The sequence below is a fragment of the Cervus canadensis genome, chromosome 7 (genome assembly GCF_019320065.1).
Source record: "Cervus canadensis isolate Bull #8, Minnesota chromosome 7, ASM1932006v1, whole genome shotgun sequence".
NCBI lineage: Eukaryota > Metazoa > Chordata > Mammalia > Artiodactyla > Cervidae > Cervus > Cervus canadensis.
Genome location: NC_057392.1, coordinates 68,645,038 through 68,669,128, shown reverse-complemented (window position 1 = coordinate 68,669,128; position 24,091 = coordinate 68,645,038). Strand labels below are relative to the sequence as shown.

Here is a 24,091-nt window from a genome sequence, read left to right as displayed (position 1 = left end):
AAATAGAAATGTTGAGCAGGGAGTTAGAAAATGGGTCTGAATTTTGGAGAAGTATAGTCTAGAGATACAAAATTGACATAAAATGACTCCATTCTAGAATAGATGCTGTTTAATACCATGAAACAGGGAGGCATCACCTAGGGCAGTGTTTCTCAATATTTTTGGCACTATCCACACTTAAAATAACATTTTACATCAGGAAGGTACACAGACCTAAGCACTGGAAAAAGATGTATTGCTCCATGGTAACTTTATTTTACTGTGTGTGATACATTTTGTTTTCCTTGTCTCCTTTTATATTTTTGCTCAAAAACCACATGTTACTACATGCTTCTCAGCTTGAAAAACAATGGCCTACAATGAGAATGAGGATAGAGAACATGTGAGTTCCAAGGGCTGAACCTTGTAGTTCTTCAGCATTCAGAAGTCGGATTGATATAGTATATGCAAAGATTTTCAACAATGCCTAACTCAAAATTTTAAGTTTTTAAAAAAGTTTTATTATTAAAATTATTCCCTCCTCCAAACATTCTTTGATTTATTTATATCAATCTTAAAAGGGCTCAGGCTATGTGTGTATGTGTGTTAGTCATTCAGTCGTGTCTGACCCTTTGCAACCTTATGGACTCTAGTCCACCAGGCTCCTCTGTCCATGGAATTCTCCAGGCTAGAGTACTGGAGTGGGTGTCATTCCCTTCTCCAGGGGATCTTCTGGACCCAGGGATGGAACTCAGGTCTCCTGCATTACAAGCAGATTCTTTATTGTCTGAACCAGCAAGGAAGCCCTCAGGCTATAGTATATAGAAAAAGAAATAGGTAATATGTTCGTTTTCTATAGTATATAAGGACTAATCACAGATTTGGTAAGTTAAACAGCATACGTTTATTATTTCCGTTTTGATGACTTAGAAATCTGAGTACAGTTCAGCTGAGTTTTCTCTTTCAGGAAAGAAAGAAAGTGACGTCACTCAGTCGTGTCCGACTCTTTGCGACCCCATGGACTGTAGCCCACCTGGCTCCTCCGTCCATGGGATTTTCCAGGCAAGAGTACTGGAGTGGGTTGCCATTTCCTTCTCCAGAGGATCTTCCCGACCCAGGGATTGAACCTGGGTCTTCTGCATTGTAGGCAGACACTTTACCATCTGAGCCACCAAGGAAGATCTCCTTCAGGATCCCCAGCTAAATTCTAGATGTTTGCCAGGACTGTAGTCTCATCAGAAGCTCATCTGGGGAAATATCCAATTCATAGCTTCTCAGGCTGTGGGCAGTGTTCATTTCTTTAGAACTGTAGGATTGAAATCCTCAGTTGTGGGCTGTCTGATGGGGGTCAGTCTCCACTCTTGGATGCCACTCCTGTTTCTATTCCTTGATCCTCTCCGTAGACAATTCAGAGTATATGTCTTACTTGTTCAAGCATAGAATGTGAATTTTTCAAGCTCGAGTCCACTAAGAGGACTTCCCTCGTGGCTCAGATGGTGAAGAATCTGCCCACAATGCAGGAGACCTGGGTTTGATCCCTGGATTGAGAAGATCCCCTGGAGGAGGGCATGGCAACCCATGCCAATATTCTTGCCTAGAGAATCCCCATGGACAGAGGAGCCTGGCGGGCTGCAGTCCCTGGGGTTGCAAAGAGTCAGGTACAACTGAGCGACTAGGCACCCAGTCTGCTAAGATGGACTCATATAAGGTAACACAGTCAGGAGAAGGACAACACACTGCCTATGCCTAACACCATGATATAATCAAGGAGTGACTATCACTTTTTTCATACTCTGTTGGTGAAAAGCAAGTCATTTGTTCTGCCCTTAAGGGGAAAGGATTATAAAAGGACCTGACTGGAAGTCACCTTAAGTTGTGTCCTCCTGCCTTTCTCCTTTTCATTCAGGTATTCCTCGCAACCTGAAACTTGTAGAAAAGAGTGGAATCACTGGTTCTCATCTTGGTTATAAAGTAGGAGAGCACAAACTAAGGGTCAGGAAGACATGAGCTCTAGCGAGTACTTTCACTGCCCTCTGGTGAAGAGGACAATATAATTACCGTATCAGAACCCTTGTTTTCTCATCTTTGCAATGATGATGGAAGTGTCTTTCCTGCATCTTTTCTCACAGGATTCTCATGAGTATGATATTAAATAATTTATGTAAAATTAAATTTTGAGCTAGGCAGTAATGACAATATAAAAATGATAAGGTGACACTATTCTATGTGGTGATGATTATACTTTAATTCTCTGGATTCTCATTAGTCACCTGAGCAGATGCAGCAATATTATCAATGCCATGTGGCAGTTCACCTTGCTCTCAACCTTATCCATAGCAAGCTCTCAAATATTTATTGAGTGAGTAAAGTATGTTTTTCTCTTTTTGGTTTATAACTAGTTTTGTCTATCTTGGGAGCCATAGATAGTTTTACCTTCTTTTATAAAGTATGTTTGATTTTTAAAGCAAACCACAAGTGTTGCACAGTTTGTACTAAAGGACTACTTTATTGCTTTTTTTATTACCTAAAAAATGCAACAAAAGTTTAAAATTAATAACAGTCAGTAACAGGGAATAGGGATAATAAAAGTTATGTTTCTTGCTTCAGAAGCAACTCACTTTCCATTTGCTTATTAAAATATGAGAAAAGTTTCTGGTGGTTTATCAGGGGAGTAGAAAAAAGGAGAGAGAGAAAGAAAGGGAATTTCTTTTTAACTTGAAGCTTAAATTTGCTACTCAGCATCTTTCAATCGAGAAGAAAATTGGGAATTTGCCTGATTTGGATGGTTCCTCAACTACCAGAAGACCCACAGTCATTTTTGGGAGGAGAAAGCAACAATGAAACATTAGGGGAGAAACAGATTAGAGAAGAGCAAATCTAGATACCATCACCGTTTCATAGAATCATTTCAGTTGGTTAAAGTGGTAAGCTTAAATGACCATTCTAAGAAATCTTATATAATATACAGAGCAGAATCCCCAGGAGAGAAAGATATTTTTCTTTGCAAGACAGTATCCCTTTTGTATTTGTTTAAATTTTTAAAGTTTCATCAAATACATCTTCCACTGCTCATCACTTAATAGCATCTTGTCAATAATTCCTATTTATGCCTGTCACTGATCTATCTAGTGCTGAGTTTTATGCCCTTTTAGCGTCTCAATCAATCTCTTGAAAATGATATTAACACAATCCAGGCTTGCCTTTCACCATCCACAACTTCCAAATAAATAGTCTTCTTTCAATTGAAATTCGTTTCAGTAAAAGCCAATTTCTAACCTTTCAACCTAGCTCTTGCTCAGTCCACTTTCCCTTCTTTATCACCACAAGGACAACAGTATCCACATGTAGCATGTGCTGTGGGCCCATTGTCCACAAACACATATCTGAACTATTTATCTTTCATTCAGGGAAGAATTCTGGTGCATTTATCAATCTTTTCTGCTTTGGAGCCTCCCCTGGTGGCTGAGTGGTAAAGATTCCGCCTGCCAATGCAGGAGATGCTGGAGATGCAGGTTCAAAACTGGGTCAGGAAGATCCCCTGGAGAAGGGCTTGGCAACTCACTCCAGTATTCTTGCCTGGAGAATCCCATGGACAGAGGAGCCTGGTAGGCTATAGTCCATAGGGTTGCAAAGAGTTGTATACGATTGAGCACGCGTGCAGAGTCTGCCTTGGAACATTGATTTAAAGTGCCTTGTGAAGCCCTAGTGAACTGTACACTTCAAAATGGGGGAGATGGTGAGATTTATGTTTTGTATACTTTGCCACAATTTGAGAAAATAAAAACTATGAATACAAAAAAAAATAAAAAAATAAAGTGCCTTGTGAGATGAAGGCAGGATTAATCTGATATAATGTATTTGGTACGTTTTTTGGATATTGCTGAGAAAGGATTTTCATAATTACTTCCTCTTGCAAGCAAGAAGTGAAGGAGGGCCACAGATACAATAAACTCGGGCTCAGTGGAGATGAGGTTTTCCAATTTACTTTAGTGGTAAAAGAAAGTATTTTTGAGTAGGTAATTCAGGTCAAAACATTCAAACCTTTGCCACTGATCTGAGGAGCTTAGATTCTACCCCAAAGAAATGGGGAATCACTGATGGTTTTAGGGATTGTGAGAAACTGTGAAAAAAAGTAAGCAGGTAATCTTTAGCGTCCTATGATTCAAATATCTTGAGACCAGTGTTGCTTTGAAGATAGTTATTCTCATGCTGGTGTGAGGTGCTAAGGTTGGGTAGATTTAGAAGTGAGAAAGACAAATGGATGTGAATCATGTAGCAGAGAAAAATGACCAGAGTTAGTGACAGATGTGACAAATGTATAAGATGTGGCTAGACTGTGAGTCCTAAGAAAAACAAAAATACAAAAACTTTTGTAGAAACTGTCTTAAAGGTGAGTTTTGGGAAATGCAAAAATAATATGTTTATACTACAGGTCTATGTAAACTTTGCATGTATGTACAAGAAGACAGTATATAACAGAGGTGACTCTTCTTTTTATACTCTATGGTTTTTGACTTTTTATTTTGCTTAAAGCTATGTGAAACTTTGAATTAGTCCAGTATCTAAAGTGGTTTGAATAGCACCCCTTCAAAATTCATGTGAGAGTTGGACCATAAAGAAGGCTGAGTGCCGAAGAATTGATGCGTTTGAATTGTGGTACTGGAGAAGACTCTTGAGAGTCCCTTGGACAGCAAGGTGATCAAATCAGTCAATCCTAAAGGAAATTAACCTTGAATATTCATTGGAATAATATTTCTGAACTCAGCATTCAGAAAACTAAGATCATGGTGTTTGGTCTCATCACTTCATGGCAAATAGATGGGTAAACAATGGAAACAGTGAGAATCTTTGTTTTTTAGCAGTCTGAAATCACTGCAGATGGTGACTGCAGCCATGAAATTAAAAGACGTTTGCTCCTTCGAAGAAAACTATGACCAACCTAGACAGCATATTGATAAACAGAGACATTACTTTGCCAACAAACATCCGTCTAGTCAAAGCTATGGTTTTTCCAGTAGTCATGTATATGGATGTGAGAGATGGACTATAAAGAAAGCTGAGCCTGAGGAATTGAGGCTTTTGAACTGTGGTGTTGGAGAAGACTTTTGAGAGTCCCTTGGACTGCAAGGAGATCCAACCAGTCAATCCTAAAGGAAATCAGTCCTGAATATTCATTGGATGCTGAAGCTGAAACTCCAATACTCTGGCCACCTGATGCGAAGAGCCAACTCATTAGAAAAGACCTGATGCTGGGAAAGATTGAAGGCAGGAGGAGAAGGGGGTGACAGAGGATGAGATGGTTGGATGGCATCACTGACTAGATGGACATGAGTTTGAGTTAGCTCCGGGAATTGGTGATGGACAGGGAAGCCTGGCATGCTGCAGTCCATGAGGTCACAAAGAGTCAGACACAACTGAGTTACTGAACAACATCAAAATTCATGTCCACCTAAACCCTCAAACTTCCCTGGTGGCTCAGACAGTAAAGCATCGGTCTACAATGAGGGATACCCGGGTTTGATCCCTGGGTTGGGAAGATCCCCTGGAGAAGGAAATGGCAACCCACTCCAGTACTATTACCTGGAAAATCCCATGGATGGAGGAGCCTGATAGACTACAGTCCATGGGGTCGCAAAGAGTCAGACACAACTGAGCGACTTCACTTTCACTTCACTTTAAAACCTCAAAATATGACCTTATTTGGAACTAGGGTCTCTGTAGATGTAATTAGTTAAGATGAGTCATGCTAGATGAGGGTGGGCTTTATATCCAAGGACTGGCGTCCTTACAGGACAAGGAGAGAATACAGAGATGCACATGTAGGGGAGAACGCTGTATGAAGACAGAGGCAGGCTTTGGTGTGAGGCAGCTGCAAGTCTAGGAACACCATGTACTGCTAAGAACTACTAGAAGCTAGGAAGAGCCAAGGGAAAATTCTTTCCTAGACTTCAGAGGGAGAATGGCCCTGATTACAGCTTGGTTTCAGACTTCAAGCCTCCAGAATTGTGGCAGAATACAGTTCTCTCATTTCAAGCCACTAAGTCTGTGGTAATTCGTTATAAACACTGTACTTGGTGCATCGTTTGGATGAGTTTACAGAAATCTGTCATGGAGGGCTTATCATTGTATGTTTTTTTTAATGAGGAAACCAAGGATTTGAAGAATTTTTGCCCTATGAACACAGTGGTAGTAACTCATGGAGATGGGATTCTTGTAATTAGGGTTTAACTAAGATCCTCCGAGCAAATGCCCTCTTCTCCATTCCTTCAGCTTCAGAGCAACTCCCAGGAAGTAAATATATTTCAAGGCTTAAGGGTCTCTGAAAAAAACATTTTGTGTTGAGTAATCAGAATCAGGAATAGGTCCAGGTTCCTGTCCCAGGTAAGACATCTTATTCCTTTGCTTCAACTTCTTAGGTTTCTCTGGGCCTCTGAGTCTTTGGGGATTACTTCATTTTGTTTTCACCTTTCCCAATTTTCCAGTCTTTAGTAACTAAAGATTTTTATAATCTCTAATTTTTTTTTTTACACAGGGACATAAGTTCTGTGGGTGTTTCAAAATACACACACTTCATAAACTTGGAGTCTCAGAGAAGCAATATGCAAAATATTTAAGCTTTTTTAATGGTTTCTTCTTAGTTTATCATAATGTCTTTGATGGAATGCAAATCCACACTTTGGAGTTTCTCCTGTTTATAGAAGATGTATGCTATCAAGTGAACTTTTTTCCTTTGGAAGGAGAAATATCACCAAGATTGAATAGAAATCTTTAAAAATGTCTTTCATAGCCATGCTTATAGTATATATTGAAGGTAAATTCAATTTTTAAATTGCCAAGTTTCCCCCATTATAAATATTTAACATATACTTTATTGGATTTATAAATGGGTGAATTGATAGTCTGATCACTTAAATTTTTATATTGCCAATCTCCATATTACTGTAAATGCTTTGGAAGTCTCATTTTTTATTTGCATGTCTCTTTGTTTCAAATATTTCATTTATGGGACTTAAAATTTCTGAGTGGGGCTGGAAGGCAAATTCCCTTCTATTTGTCCTCTACTCTGAATTGTTTTAATACTAGAAAAACACATTGGTTCAAAATACAATCAACAGTTACTGATTAAGTGTCTACTATTGGCCAGACACTATTCTAGATAATGAAGATACATTGAACAGAAGAGTAAAATTATGGTTATATGCTTATGTATATGCATGCATAAGAGATTAATTTGATTAACTCTCTGGGAAATACTAAGATATAAAAGAAATAGTAAAACAAAGTTGTTTTAGGGAATATTTTGTACATAATATTAGTGACTTCTGATTTAAACTGCCATAACTCATGCTTTGATTTTCTGACACAGTGAAATAGAATGTGAGCTACAAATTTCACCACATGTAATTTAAAATTTTCTAGCAACCATGCTTGAAAAATGTATTAAAAAGAAATGAATATATTAAATATATTAAAACATATAGTAACTATATGTTTTATTTAACCCAATATATCCAAATACTATCATTTCAGCAAGTAATTAACATAAAAATTGTTCATGAGATCATACTTTTTTGTACCAAGCATTGGAATTCACAATTTTGTATATTTCACAAATACAATATATCTCAATTTTGACTAACCACATTTAAGGTGCTCAAAGCCATGTGTAGCTAGTGGTGACTATAGGACACATTACCTATCTAATGCCTTGGATTTTTCCTTGCCTTTTTCATTTAAAATGGGGACATCCTATCTTTTCCCCCCGTCTTGTTCACAGTCTACAAATGGAAAAGATGGGGGAGAAAAGCAAGGATTTATACTGTTATTTTCTTTGGCATTCCAGTAGAAGCACAAATTATAGGATGTATTTAAAGGACATTTAAAAAATATAAAGCTAAAAATGTTCATAACTTCCTTAGAAAAATATTAAGTTTGGATAGTAGAAGTAGTTAATAAAATCTCTTGATATATTATTTTCTGAAAATAACTAGGTGAGTGATATTTCTAGTTTAGAAATTTAAAGAAATTTGGAAAAGGCGTCAAAGCCATGATATGAACCTTGACAGGTTCTTGGCCAGCATCCAAGGGATTTTTCTCATTGGAGCAGCTCTGAAGAGGAATTTTATCATATAACCTGTAACTGTTTTCTTTCCAAAATCTACTGTGTTGAGTCTCAGATGATAATTTTTTTTCTTGTTCTCTGGCAGAATTCAGCACTATTTTATATATAAGTTAGACTGCATTATTACTAGATGGCTTAAAGGGAAAACAGTTTTTTTGCAATTCTTAGTTTCATTTTTTTCTTGATTAGTTTAATAGGTTTGATGAGTGTTATACAGTTGTTAATATTACAATGAAACCTGGCACTGAAATCTGGAGAATGAAAAGAGAAGTGGAATTACTTTGTAATTCTGTCTCTAATACTTTATAAAATCATAATTAAAGGACAGATTGTTTTCAGTCATAAATTTTTACTTCAGAAGTGCTCAAATGGTATGAAACTGTATGGACTTTGCATCTTGGGTCTCACTAGGATTATGAGTTTCCTCACTGTGAAGTGGGAATCATAGTACCTTCATTGTAGAACTGTTCAGAGGATTAAATGAAATAAATATGTGATATATGGCATTTTGGGCTTCCCCAGTGGCTCAGCTCTAAAGTGTCCTTCTTCAGTGCAGGAGACACAGAAGATGCAGGTTCGATCCCTGGTTGGGGACGATCCCCTGGAGGAGGGCATGGCAACCCACTCCAGTATTCTTGCCTGGGAATCCCATGGACAGAGGCGCCTGGTGGGCTGCAGTCCTTCGGGCTGCAAAGAGTCGGACACGACTGAAGCTGCTGAGCAGGAATGCGCACAAACAGCATTTAAGATTATCAAAGCATTGTGTGGCTATTAGCAAAGGTTAATTACTACTTCTCCCTTACTGTAACCACAGCTTATTATTTCTGCTAAAAACAAGACAAAAAACCAAGTTCTTTCTTCAAGCTGAACAACAGGAGAGGAAACATTTTTTTTCCTTCTTAAGAAAACTGATTTTAAAAAAAAGACTTGGTTTTAAAATACCCATCAAGAACAAAATCCTGTTCCTATGATTTATGTAGGCATATAAATTTTTAAGTGACAAGTGCAAAATAGCATGTATTTAGGTTCTTGGATCATGACTGATTACTTGAAGTAATCAAAATATCAAAAATGAAATTTTTAAAGATAAAAATACTGCTCTTTGTCAACATATTAATCAAAAGGATTAATCAAAAGTCACTGAGGAATTAACTCAATAAAAATCATAAAAGAATAGTCATTATAGTCTTAGAATAGCTGATGTATAATTTTTTCAAGAGAAATGCAAACTAAATTATTGTTTGCATTTATTTATTGCACACCTCCCATTTATCATTGGTGAGGACAGTATTTTAAGCTAGTTAAGATAAAATATTGTCTGTCATTTAAATTGCTTTAAACCCTCTTCACTAGGACCTTAAATGCCCCAGTAGGACATCTTAGCATAGCTAGATGTTTTCCGTCTTTTAATTACTATGACTAATTTTTTACAGCTCAGTTACAAACCCTTGAAAATAATGAATATGGTGACACAATCTTAATTATAATGGTGCAAATAGCACCACTCTAATACAGTGTGAGACTTACATTGAAAAGGAATTTCCCCGGAATTGAAGCTCTTCTGATTGCTTTCCACATCACGTTTTAAACAAACACTGTGGAGCTTTAGCCATTACTTGGTTGCCTAGGATACACAGTTAATGTAGCCCTGAGATACTGCTGCCCGTTAGGCTTTGAGGCCATGCCTGGAGGTGCTGCACGTAGCTGCTTCTTTAATATATTAGATAAATTTAACAGAGACACTTTGGGAGAGATGCATTTTGATTAATGAAATAACCAACTGTTTCTGAGTAGTTACATTGATAATCATTATTCTTGTTTTAATTTAGTGTAATCTTCTTTGAGAAGCTAAAAGTGACTGTTTTTAAAACAAACGCAAAATTGATTCAGTGACGTAATTCTCAGGCCATTGTCCAAGTATATAATTTTTTTTTTTTTTTGGTTACTGAAATACTGAAAAAGATAACTGGCTATTCACAGGGAGTCATTTCTATAAACTTTTTCTTTTGATAGGTTCTTTTATTGTTACGTTGTTATTTAGTCTGTGTGACATATTAGTTTATTTTTATTAAGATATTAAAAGGTCCATATATTATCATAACATTTTATTACAATAAAAATAAACATTAGCCAGATATTTGTAACCAAGGAATCAATGACAGTATAGATGCAACCACTGAAATGTACATAAATTTTAACATTTGTTATATAGGTTACCATATCTTTCAGATTAACAAGTTATCTTTCAGTTTCTCTAATAGTACATTTTAAATAGTTCACCAAATGTTAATTTGGGATTAAATGTAAGACGGAAGTAGAAAGTTGTTTTAAATCATAGGAAAATTTGGGGTTATCTGATTTTTAAAATTGATAATGATCTTGCCTTATTCCTATGGAAAATTGAATTGTCTTCTTGGCTGATTTGAATGCAAATCAAATTGGAATTGTTGAGTGGGAAAATCTAGCACTGAACCAGCAGGTGGTGCTTGAGTTATAAGTGCATTCAAGATAGTGATTTTTTTTTTTTTTAAATAATGTTGCACAGCCTTCAGGAATGGTTGCTCTTGTTTTCATTTATTAGATAGGAGTCATTACATTTTAGAGGGAAATATATTATTAATATTTAGTGCTTCTAAATTGTGTCTGGAAACCATAGGCTTAACTCCTTTCTGTCCTTTCCTCCCTTCCTCCCTCTTGTCTCTAATCCTTGTTTCTTGCTCCACAGTTGTTTCAGCAGTTGTTCTGTCTGGTAGGAAGCCTGAAGTCTTTCCTCCAAAGCAGAGCACCTGGGTGGTGGGATGGTAATACATTGTTTCTACAGTCAGCTGCCCAAGGAGAGATTCAGGCCTGTTGCATGCAGGTGCTGCCCTTTCTGTATGGGAGGGCTTTGAGGAGTCCCTAGCCCGTCATCTTGAAATCCTGGTATACGTTATGGCTCCAGTTTCCAAGTTCAATCTGCTGTGGCTTTCAACTCTCTTTCCCTGTGGTTGTTAACATGCAGAGTCCTTTATTGTGATTCCACTTTATTAAATCCTCAAAACACATATGGTCTGAAAGGTAACAAAGTTATGTCTTTTCACATTTGTTACAAGTACTAGGGAGGGAGTTTATGCACTAAATTTTCCAGAAAAAAAATTGACCATTTGGCCAAATTAAATAAGAAATCAAAAAGCATTGCTTTTTGGTAGATTGTGCATTTTTTAATTGCAATATAGTTAATTTACAATGTTGTGTTTCTTGCAAGTGTACAACAGAGTGATTCAGTTATATGTATATATAAATAGATATATGCAAACATGGTGCATTTTTAAATTAGATCTACTAATTCTAGTGAATGACCATCATTCCTAAATAACAAAGGACATCATACTTCAGCTTACCTAGTGTGATTTCTTTCCATGAGCAAATCAAGTATACTATTATATTTTAATTATTAACTATTAAATCTAAAAAAGTTCTAGATGGTCCACTACTTCTACAAAAGTAATCAGAGACCAATTTATAATTGCATTAATTTTAGAGGATCCCTTTATGGTTGTTTTTATTAAGCAATATTTTGTTTTATAGTATGGATGATTTTAAGGTCCTGGAAGCTTATATATACCGTCATATTTCTGATGTTTTTGCTTAGGTGATAACTAAGTTACATTCCTAAAGTAATAGGAATGCTGTTTCTCTGTCTATTATGAATTATTTTAGATAATAAACTATGTGGACTGTTAATTCATTTTAATAGAAGCAGTCTGAATAGATCACATTTTTTTCTCTCAAAAAAAGCCCACTTTCTCCTTTTTTTTTTTCTGCATAAATTTTCCCTCTTAGAGTTAATTCTTCAACCAATTATTGTAATGGTTTCTTCCTGAACTATGATTTAAAGTGTCAGACCAGTTGGTATAAGCAATGGCAGAGTAAAGCAAATAAAATAATAGACCTTCTTTCTGTATGATTAACATGACATCGCTTATCCATTTTTCAGTTTTTTTTCCTTTTCCCTCTTAGAATTAAACTTAATACACTATCTGTCAGTTATAAATCAGGCTACGCAAATAGGGGTCTACTAGGTCTCTGATGAAGGGAATGAAATTCATTTTATCTTTGTGAGCTCCATTGGTGGTATGTCATTTTAATATTCTGTTTTCCAGGTTCTTATGATTAGGAGTAGACATATATGCAAAATGTATACATGGTTCATTCAAACTCCGACTGCTATTGAAAAACGTAATAACCGAAATCCAAAGCCCTAATGTTCTTGGGTCCAGGGAGTGAATATTTTGTTGTTTTTATTCATGGGAGCTTATTTTCATATCCTTTCTCCCTTCGGATCTTGCATATCAGAATCAGTGAAACAAATTTATTTCCCATTTCATCTTTGGCTACTTGAATTTACTGCAGAGCTCGAGAAAAGGAATGTAAAATACTAATGAAACAATTCCAGCTTACATCCCAGAGTGCTGAGAATCAAAGGATTAGGAAAAAGACCCCTCTTATGAATTGATGAGAAGGACTAAAATTTCTTACTAGTTCACAAATTATATTTAACTTTTTACTCTTCCACTGCATATAAAGCTTTTTGTCAGCTGGTTGATTCTTAGCACACCAGGCCAACTCTTCTGTCTCAAATCTGCATAGAGATAAGTTTTTAGAGGAGCAGAGTCCCTTTGGGGATGAAATTTGCTTTTGCTATTTTTGTTATTCCTTTTTCACGGGAGACTGTATAATAATTTTCTGCTCTAGGGTCTTGAAATAACATTAAAGATTGACAATTCAGTTAGGCTTGTCACTCTCAGGTCTAAAGTTGACTCATACTGCACTGGGGAATGGTGATGTCCACATGACTTTTTAAAGATACCTTTTATATATAAATATTATTTTTTCAATTACAGGTGGCATTTCAAAATGCTTTTCTTGTTGGTGTCATTCAAATACATTACTAAAATTTTATCTTTGTATACCCATACTCTCCCTTCAGGTGATTTTAGTCTTTGGAGGAGTTCTTAGAAACTTCTTCCTCAACCAGATACTAAGAAGATGGGAGCACAGAAAATCTGGAAGACTCCACGAGTGGAAGTTAGGCAAAGACAAAAGGAAATAGATGCCCTAGGTTAGAGATAGCTGTGGGACTAGAGTAAAAAATGAACTCAGCTCAATTCATTTTTAAGCTTTATATTCAGTACTTCATGCAATATGTGAAAATGAGAACTCTTTCTACCTACCTTCAATTCTTTTGTACCTTTGTTTTTTCTCCAACCTTCTTATCCATAGAAGTGGTATTACTCATTGATTTCTTAGTCGAAGAAAGAGGAACTTGGTCCTGTGCCCCATCCTCGTTCCCTACAAAGCTCTGCGAATGTGAACACTGAGCTTAGACAAAGCATATAGGTTCATTATGGACATTTTATGTGTAATGTGTTGGCAAGCATAATGTCCAAGGAACATAATTCACAGACAGGTTTGTAAAACCAGCATCAAAGGAGTGGAAAAGAAATGCAAACACAGAAAGGGACCAGAACATTGTTATGAGATATAATTAAGCCTTCTCTCTTTTGTTTTTATTTCTGAACAAAAACATTTCCCTTTTCCCTTCTCAAAAAGCCTTCTCCTATGTAGGAGGGAGGCTTGGGGGCTTTGGGAGGATTGCAGTGTGAGAAAGGAGTCATTAGAGTAATCAGAATGAGTTTCACTTGAAAATCCACATACAATACAAGTTTCTTTTTCCCATTGTGTGGTTGGTCTTGCCATCTTTATGGTATCTTTTGCAAATAAGTTGTTAATTTGGATGAAATCTAGTTTATAAATTTTGTCTTTTGCCATTTGTACTTTTGGTGTCATATATAAAAAGACTTTGCCTAACCCCAGCTCACAAAGATTTGCTCCTATATATTTTCCCTAAGAGATTTATAGGCTCTGTCCTTTAGGTCTATGGCCCATTTAGCTTAATTTTGTTTGTGGCATGATGAAAGGCCTAACTTCATTCTTTTATATGTGAATAGCCAGTTGACCTAGTACCATCTGTTGAAAAAACTGTTCTTTCCCCATTGAACTGACTTGGTATCCTTGTCAAAAATTGCTTACTGCAAACATGAGGATCTATTTCTGGACTCCTAATTCTGATTCCTAATTCTATTCCATCAATCTATATGTCTATCCTTTTGCTAGTACCACAGTGTGCCTTGGTTCAGTTCAGTTTAGTTCAGTCACTCAGTCGTGTCCAACTTTGCAGCTCCATGAACCGCAGCACGCCAGGCCACCCTGTCCATCACCAACTCCCGCAGTCCACCCAATCCCACGTCCACTGAGTTGGTGATGACATCCAACCATCTCATCCGCTGTCATCCCCTTCTCCTCCTGCCCTCAATCTTTCCCTTGGTAGTAAGTTTTGAAACTGGGAATTGTGAATCCTGTAGCTTTGTTGCTTTTCAAGATTATTTTGGCATTTTAGAGTCCCTCAAACTGCCATTTAAACTTTAGAAACAGCTTACCAAGTTCTGCACACAGCTGAAAGTTTGATAGGAATTGGGTTAAGTCTGTAGGTCAATTTGGAAAGTACTGCCATCTTAACAATAATAAGTATTTTGATTGAGGAACATAAACTGTTCTCCCTTTTATTTAGTTTTTTAAAAATTTCTTTGAATAATATTTTATAGTTTTCAGAATAAAAGTTTTGTACTTTTTATTAAATTTATTCCTAAATATTTTATGATTATTTTTATGCTTTTGTAAAGGTGTTGTTTTCTAAATTTATTTTTTGATTATTCATTCAAATGAAAATAGTATAGTATACAAAACAGAATTTAGCTTTTATATTGATCTTGTATAGTGCAAAATTGTTGAACTTGTTTATAAGTTTTAATAGTTTTTTTAATGGAGTCCTTATGATTTTATAGAACAAGTTATCTTTGAATAGATTTTTTTTACTTTTTCTTTTCTAATGTGGTGCCTTTTATTTCAATATCTTGCCTAATTGCCATGGCAGAAACCTTCAGTTCAATGTTGAATAAAAGTATCAAGAGCAGACAGGCTTGTTTCTGATTTTATGGGGAAAGCATTCAGTATTTAATCATTAAAATAGTAAAATTAGCTCTGGGTGTTTCATGGATGTCCTGTATCAAATTGAAGACATTCCTTTGTATTTCTAGTTTATTGAGTGTTTTTCTCATGAAGAGCTGTAGAGTTTTTTCAAATGAGTTTTCTGTATATACTGAAGTAATCATGATTTTTGTCCTTTATTTTGTTGCTATAGTATTTTACATTAATGAAATCTAAAACCAGCCTCAGATTCTTAGGATAAATTCTACTTGGTCATGGCAGATGATCTTTTTTAATGTGTTCCTGGATATAATATGCTAGTAGTTCATTTAGGAGCATACACACTTTTATAATGCAAAACACTTGTAAAACCAGGCTGAAAGACAGATACACACTGTGTTTCACCCTTGCCCTATTTTCTTTCAAAATGTTTGGCAGCAGCAGCAAAAATGAGGAGATACAAATTTAAAGTATTTGATATGAAATATGCATGTCCATTGAGCTTCCCTGGTGGGTCAGTGGTAAAGAATCTACCTCCCAGTTCAGGAGATGTGGGTTCAATCTCTGGATCGGGAAGATCCACTGGAAAAGGAAATGATAACCCACTGGAGTATTCTTGCCTGGGAAATCCCATGGACAGAAGAGCCTGGTGGGCTGCAATCCATGGGGCTGCAGAAGAGTCGCACGTGACTTAGTAACTAAACAACAACAACATATATGCCATTAGTGGTGTGGTTAAAGAAATCCATAAAATAACAATTATGCCAATCCTAACAATCAGTTTATAGCCAGAAAAAACATTTTGAATCTGAATCTAGGTGTCCCAGAAAGATATCCCTGCCTCCATTGTGAGATAAGGAGAAAAAAAAGTTGTGGATCTAGATCTATATATCATCTATCTTATCTATTTATCTGTATTTCATATATATATATATCTATCTATTTATCATCTATCTTATCTATCAACTCTCTTATCTATTTATATAATATCTATTTTTATCTATGTATGTAATATTCTTCCCACAAAAAAGCATTTTTTGAGGAATATAATTTTCTATTGATTTAGCCTTTACTTGGTAGGCAATGCAGAAACATCTTTTGATTGAGGGTGTGCTATAACAGATGTGCAAAATCTGGTTAGATGAAAAGCACACATATCTGTAAAGATTTTAACCTACACAAAAGGCTGTATACTAAAGGTCCAGACTCTGACAACCAACCTAGTAGATCTTCTAGAAAACAAAGGGAAACATTGTTTATCTTGTCAATGGAAAGGACTTGCTTATATTAATTCAGGATTTAATAGCAAGCTAAGCCATAGGGAGCTGCTATCATGATGATAAACGCCACTGGAGTCCTCCGGAAAAGGTACTTCTGATGTAAGAGACCTCAGGGAAAGGTTTCTGGGGAATCCATAATTAAATGTCACATCATGGCAAGGGCAGAGGAAAAAAATGACTCTACTTGGAAAATGATAAAATATGAATGTCGGGTCAAAATATTTTTATGCCTTATATAAAAGGCTGACTCTCTATCTAGTGGCTCTGGACTTCCAGTCAAGCAGCTTCAGTGAATAGACTATTTGCTAACAAAACAGAGATAGTGAATACACTTTAGCGTTGCTAGTTGCTAGTCCCAATAATACTGATAAAAATTCCTGAGTTCTTAATGTGATTTTTTTCCTTCTGGGTTGATGTCACATGAAAATTGAATAGAATGATACAACAGTGATTTGTCTCCTAACAGACAGTTTAAAACATATTAGGGATAAAAGAGTTGTACTTGCTTTCCTCACTTTCCCTAATTTAGTTTGTTTATTAAAAAAAAAAAAAAAAAAGGAAAAAAGAAACCTACCTTAACTTTTGTATGTGTCTTCTAATAAGAGGACATGGTGATTCAAAACCAGTTCATTTCTCCAGATGGGTCCAACTCACTGTGATGAACACATAAAATAGGAAGGTAGGTAAATTAACACAGAGTACTACCCCTGGGGGCTGCCGTAGAAGCAAGCAGCTAAAATTATTGGGCATCAACTAAACTAGGTAGTTGGAATGCCTTCAGTGATTGTGATCAATACTAGTTTATTCCTACAGTAAGGGTAAGTGAAAAATTCTAATCTTTAAAAAAATGGATTCCCACTTTCATGACCTTCTTAGGTAAGTTCTTAACAGTTAAAGAATGGACCATCTTTTGCACAAGATACAGAATGAAAATAGCTCTTTAGATAAGTTTATATAAAACCAGATATAAAACCAATGTATTTTGAATAAAACCAGTATCCTGGTCACCGCTTCTCCCTAATCCCTTACCCAACCTCCTTTTCCCAAGAAATGGTGACTGGAAAGAGAAGAATTAATACAGAATAGGAAAGAAAAATCTTAGGGACGGAAGTAAAATAACACAGTGAAGTTTAGGAACTAGAGAATACAGAAAACAAAAGTAATGATACAGGCAATTATAGGCAACAACATCTAAAGTGAAAATATGTTTTTTTTTTCCCCCTCATACCGCAGTTTATAGGCAAGGAAGCATACATCTGTTTAATTCTTGGATAATGACAGGTTTTGGAATTGAAGGAGAAATTAAATGAATAAATTGTTCTCAAAACTAAAAAAAGTGGTATGTAGGTGGGAGAGGTAAGGGCTGAGGACCAACACTGACAAAGAAGAACAAATGAAAGTAGATCTGATGTAAAATCAAGAAGGAATCAGATTATCTTCTGTGACACTTTCAAGGACTAGAGAAAAAGTTTGACCTTATAAAACACACTGAATTATTAGCTTCCAAAAACCAGTTAGTAGATTTCAGAATTAGTTACGAGAAAGACTACACAAAAATTTGACTTAGTATTTTATAAACTAAAGTGAAAGTTTCGTCACTCAGTCATGTCCAACTCTTTGCAACATGAAACCAATAGAGTCTAATTAAGATAGTGCTTAAGTATTACACCTTAAATATCATAATAATCAATGCAATAACAATCTATTAACTTGCTTCTTTGTTTTCATTAAGTAGCACATATTTCATTATTGTGCCTAGTACAATATCTGGTAAATAACTGGCAACTGAGAACTATTTCTTGAGTTAATATAGAAATATATTTTATCCAATGCCTTCACAAAGCAGGTGATACTATTGGCCTTCACCAGATATTACTTATATGCACATTATGTGGCAGACCAAAAGAACACGCTGATGTTCTGAGGGGTTGATAATCTTTGAAATGGCATAAATGGGCTCACTGCCATTTATTCTATTTATTGTGGTTTTTTGTACCACTGCTCCAACTCGTGGAAACATAGTGATGTTACAACTAAAAAAGTCTAAGATACAAAGTCTGAGAAAAGTCAGGTAGCTTATATCCCTGAGAAAGTTGAGTATGTGTCCATATACCCACCACATCCCTCTATTTCATGCTTCCTTTATGGAAGCTGGCATTCTTGTTCCCTATAGGCCCTCTGGTGAGCAAGCAGAACTGGGCTCACTTCAATTCTTCTATCAACAAAATCGCAGAGATGCCTTAGTTTATCCTGTGATGCTCTCCATCCTTTCGTGATATAATTTGTTTTGTTCATCTCTCTTCTCTCCAGAACCCCATTTCACTTCCTTTTCTCCAAGGATGACTGTATCATCTTTTTAGGGATGACAGTATATCTGTTTTCCCTTTAAAGGACATTGACATTTTTAGTGAAACTAAAGACTCAAGCAATCAACAGAGACATTGGAGAAGAAGAGGGAGGAAACAAAAGAACTGAGATTGTCTTTCAATATTTTGATGAATTGTCACTGTACCAGGTAGTAAATATAGAATTTTTCCATTTGTCCCAACTGATTAAATGTAGTTAATGCTATTTCCAAAATGCTTTGGTTTTCTTAATGAGAAAAAGATAGTGAAATAGTCTCAAGTTCCAACTACATGCTATACGTGACTGCAACATGATACATTAATATATGCAATATCTTATTTAATCTTTACAGTGATGTTTTTTAAAAAGTAGCTACTGCATTCCCATTTTACAGATGAGGATATTGAGTGTCAGAAATACTGAGATTTTTTTTTAAGGACTCATAGCTAGGTATATTATGGCTATAGCTCTAGACCATTATATTTTCTTTCATAAAGCACTACTGACCATATCAGAAAATTAAGTTCTAATTTTTATATGATCTGTTGGTGCAACACATTCTGCCTGAGTTTGGCATCCATTTCTCTTTCACTTGATTTGTGCCAGATTCCTTTGCAAGAAGGGAAGTCTTGATCTTATTTTCATGAAAGTGGCTCACTCTTTTAGTGAGGTTTTAGGAACCTGTTCCTATGGGTCCTGTTGTTATTTAGTCGCTAGGTCTTGTTCGACTCTTTGTGACCCCATGGACAGTAGTCCACCAGGCTCCTCTGTCCATGGGATTTCCCAAACAAGAATACTGAGGTGGGTTGCCATTTCCTTCTTCAGGGGCTCTTCCTATGGGTCTTATTTCGGATAAATTATTTTTTAGATTTGGGTGGTGGATTGTTTGTATTCTACCTGTAAAATTATTTGTACATATTTGAATTTAAATATACTTCCCCAAAAACTTATAGAGATTGCCTGGGTAGACCTATTATTAATAGCAGCAACTTCGCTATGGAAGATCAATTACAGGGCAGTGTTTGATTCCCTCAGAATGCTGTGTCTACCAAAACTTCTATTATTATTGAGACCTTTCTCTAAATGGAAGCTTTCTGCTGTTGACCCTTAAAGACTCATAATAAACTCACACTTTAGCAATATCTGCAACAGTTGAGTTCTGCAGTCTAAATTTAATTTATTTTATCATTAATATTTGATAGCACCTTTAATATTTAAAATCACGCAAATATCTAACAAGGAGTGGTAACATGTATAGAATCTTGAGTAGCTTGTCCTGGAGTGTAGTCTAAATCATGTGCTCTGGGAGAATGATTTTGTAGTGACTAAGTACTCATCAGCTCGAGGGACAAATACACCATTTACTCTACCGTGTTATATTTTCTTCCTTGAACAGCTGCAATTTATTATTCATATTACTTCATGTCAGGGCTTTGTACTATCAAATATATCATAGCAAGTATCCATATCTTTGCCTCCTTCACGTAGAATTTGGTAGGAAAAGCAGTTTTTTTTTTCTTTTAGAATTTTCTCATCACTGTTTTTCAGCTTTGAAACAGTATTGCCAACATTCTGTTTTCTGTATCTTAGGGGAAAGTGTTTTATGGGGCTACAGGGATGAGATAACAGAATCAGCAAGCTGCTGGCCTCTCATTGGGCTGTTTGATGGAGAGGGAGTGGGAAAATGTTCAAGAATAGACTCTGGATGCTCTGGGCAAGTTCTCTGTTTTCTCCTTCAAGGTTAACTCCAGCCTGTGCAGTTTCATTGACAACCATTGACAACCAGAGCCTGGTGCTTGCAGATAGACACTCAGATTTCATTTGTCATTTGTTTAATGTTTAGTATAGTGAAACCTGTCCGAGGAGGCAGTTTTCAACTATGTAAGATTTCTGAACACTAGCACATCACCGTTTAAAAAAAAATTAAAATAAATCAGTTAGGAATTCAGACAAATTTATGTAACGTAAAGAGGCACCGTGATATATTTAGTAAGGAGTGGTGAAAATGTGTGGATCTGGGGCCATACTGGTCAAGGTTTATGTCTGTGCTTCACATATTTTAGTTATGGAACCTAAGATCATTGACTTCATTCTCTGAGATTCAATGAAATGAAAAGAATGGGACTCACCTTGAGGGCTGACATGAGAAATATATACCACATTAGGATAATAGATGCTATAAAATATGTATACAAAAAGTTTTGTTTTTTTATTTATTTCTTCCTTTTCTTGTTCTTCCTTTAAATGTTTATTGAGCTCTTCAATGCTATGCTTTGTTCTAAGGACATGGCGATAAGCAAAAGTGCGTGTACTATCTGCTCACAGTGGGTATATAATTGGGTGGAGAGAAGTACAACGAAGAATCAATGAAAAAATAGAAGCACAGTCTCGCTGAGGCAGGTGCTGCAGAAAGGAGGGACAGGTGAAAGCATATTTCAGAAGAACTTGAGTGCTGTGAAGGTCTGGCAAGCCTCTGTAAGGTGGTAACGGTTGATCTAAGGTCTAAAAGAGAAGTAGGAATTAACTAAGCATAGTAGGAAGTGGAAAACCATCATCCCCATCATTATTATCATCACCACCACCATCTTTATCCCAACCGCCACCTTTATAAAATACAGGGCTCTTTGAAATGTTTTTCCAGAGAAGGAAAGTCCATCTCAAATTTTGCAGTTCATTTAATTGTGCTGTGTATCAGATCCTTGTTTTTCCTCCTGCCTTTCTGTATGCATATCCCTGCCTCAATCACTTTTGGAAGCTGCTGATCAGCAGTGGTACTGAAGAGGCTGTTATTAATCTTTTGGCCTCTTGATTACTTTGTTGGGGTGAGGCTGATACATCTCTATTCACTACTGCATATACCTTCCAACAACTAAAAATGTCTCTATTCTTCAGCAGAGTCGCGTCAGTCATTTTTGGCTCACATCACCAACTCCAGATGTTCCTAGCATAGTTAACAGGCCATCTCTGTATCCTAGCACCAAACTGAAACTGGGAGGCCCAGTTGAGTCACTGGTGTGCATTCCTGATAATTCATTCCTGACCCTGGTAGATGAGCCCTGTGTACCAGCAAACCATGGCAGACATGTACAATGGCGCTTGTTTTCTTCATTTACCATGAAATGTCTGCAGAATTAGTGACTTTATAACTCAACTCTTACCATGTTTTCTGAATTTAGAGATGCCTTGCTTGTGACTAATGTCCTTACTACATTTCGGATGAAGAAAAATGGAAAATGCTGGCAGAACAATAGCTTTCTTTGTCCTTTCTTATTTCCATGAACTCATCTAAATATGTTGCCAAAGATCACTTTTTTAAAGTGGTAAATCCTAGGAGATCCTACCTAGTTTATGCTTGATTGGATTAACATTTAGTAACTGGCTAATTTAGTTAAATAAATGGACAGTGATGTTTTCTGCTTAAGTATATCTGAAATTTTTTTCTTCCACAGAAAAGAGTCAGTTATTTATGTATATATTTATTTATTTTATAAGTTCAGACAAACATAGAATTGCCTCCTAGGTTGCATCAGTGACTAGAATAGGGAGGAAAGTAATATGTGTTATTTGAGAACTAAAATGGAGTTTTAAAGATCATAAAATCTGTACCTCTTATCTCACACATGAGATTGTGACTTGCCCAAGGTCACGTGACAGGCATTTTCTGCAAGTAAGTATCGGATGAGACATTTGGATGCAATGTGACATGGATATTGGATGGTTCAGTGACAGGAAACAGCTCCTCCAGAAAAGGAGTCAGATTTCTATTTATTTATGTATGACAAAGGCATATTTGAGTCATAGTTTGTTCATTTAAAAGAGATTTCAGAGTAAGTATAATCAAACATATTCACATAGATGGGAAAACTGAGACTCAGAATATTGTAGTTACTTATCTAAAGCCGTATAACTGATTTGCAGTCAGGGCACTGGACTTAAAACTAACTCAGTAGTCAATGAATGCCTTCTCTAAGCGAGGCATTGTACTAGATGGTGGGTTATGAAGATAATGATAGAATTTGCTCCCTGGGGATTGATGTCTTGTTTTTGTAATTCCCAGCCAGCAGAAAGAATGGAAGCTTCATGCCCATCCTTTAAAAGTTGATCTCAGGTTAAGGGGACCCTATTAAAATCCTTCAATTTTTCTCATTATTCTCAAGATAAAGTTAAAAATCTTTCACCTAGAGCCTACCTGGTCTTCTATAGCTGGCCATTCCCTTTCTGGCAGTTCTAACTCATCTCTCAATAAACTCACCTCCACTCACTGGGCTCCAGCCACAAAACCCACACCCCTCTCTAAGTCCTATCAGGTCTTCTACATGCTGTTCCCTCTATACTAGCTATTTCTGACTCTTTTCAAGTCTAAGTCTAAATGCCCCTCAGGGAAACTGTTCCTATCTATCTAAACTGTATGAAATCTCATTTGTCATGTACTCTTATAGAACATTGCAATGAGTCCTTTAGAGTCACATATATAATAATAGATATCTATACAATTATTTACTCAAGATCTGTGTTTATCACCAGAAGTAATCCCCATAAAACATTGATCACGTTTCTTTTTGTTTAATACATCATTTCTAGCATATCAAATGGAGCCTGGTAAATAGTAGGCCATCAATAATTACCTGCTAAGCGTCTGAATAGATGAATGAATCTCTCTTAGAATGACTTGTTACTGCTCTGCTTGATTGGCAAGGGAGAGTTGTATTGTAATCTCAACAGCATATTTTCTCATAATCTCTTTCAAATCCTTTAGGAGATGTTCTTCATGAACTCATTCATTCACTGAAACACATTTCCTTGTATCCAAAATCAAATACTACACTCCATTCTAAAGCAATTCACAATCTTGTTTGTTTAGGGAATATTCTTAGGATATGTGCAAACATTGAGGTATGATGTGAAGGTTATAAAACAAAATTTTCTTTCTCCTGAAAACATATATTTAAGAGCCTAAAAGCGTATTATTGGTTGATATGCTTACTGATCTGGAAATAACTGCATTGTTTTATTTTTGTTGTAAGAGTCAAGAAGCATTCTATCTGGAAAGGTGCAGGTAATAGAAAATTTTAAGCACTGGAGAGAGAAAACAGCTTATCCCTTAGATTTACTCTGGCTGCTGACTTCCCTGTTTTTACAGAAAGAGCTTGATAACTGGGCACATAGGGAAAGTGGAAGTTATCATGGAGGAAATGGTATCTACCTAGTATGTGCAGAGCCATCTTTGATACCTGGTAACAGCTTCTGGGAAGAAAATGTGATGGTGGGATGGTTTCCCTCAGAGTTTACATCCAATGTGTTAGCGGAAACTGGTTGGACTTTTCATCTCTGTGTACAT

The 24,091-nt window shown here is 36.1% G+C and overlaps 1 protein-coding gene and 1 non-coding gene across 7 annotated transcripts in view; one reads left to right on the top strand and one right to left on the bottom strand.

The window, feature by feature from the left end:
- Positions 1-24,091, top strand: part of NLGN1 (neuroligin 1) — an 895,563-nt gene that overhangs the window by 310,649 nt on the left and 560,823 nt on the right. The gene's annotated exons all lie outside the window — the stretch shown is intronic.
- TRNAC-ACA lies at positions 1,086-1,157 on the bottom strand. The gene has a single exon. It is a non-coding gene; the product is annotated as a tRNA-Cys (tRNA).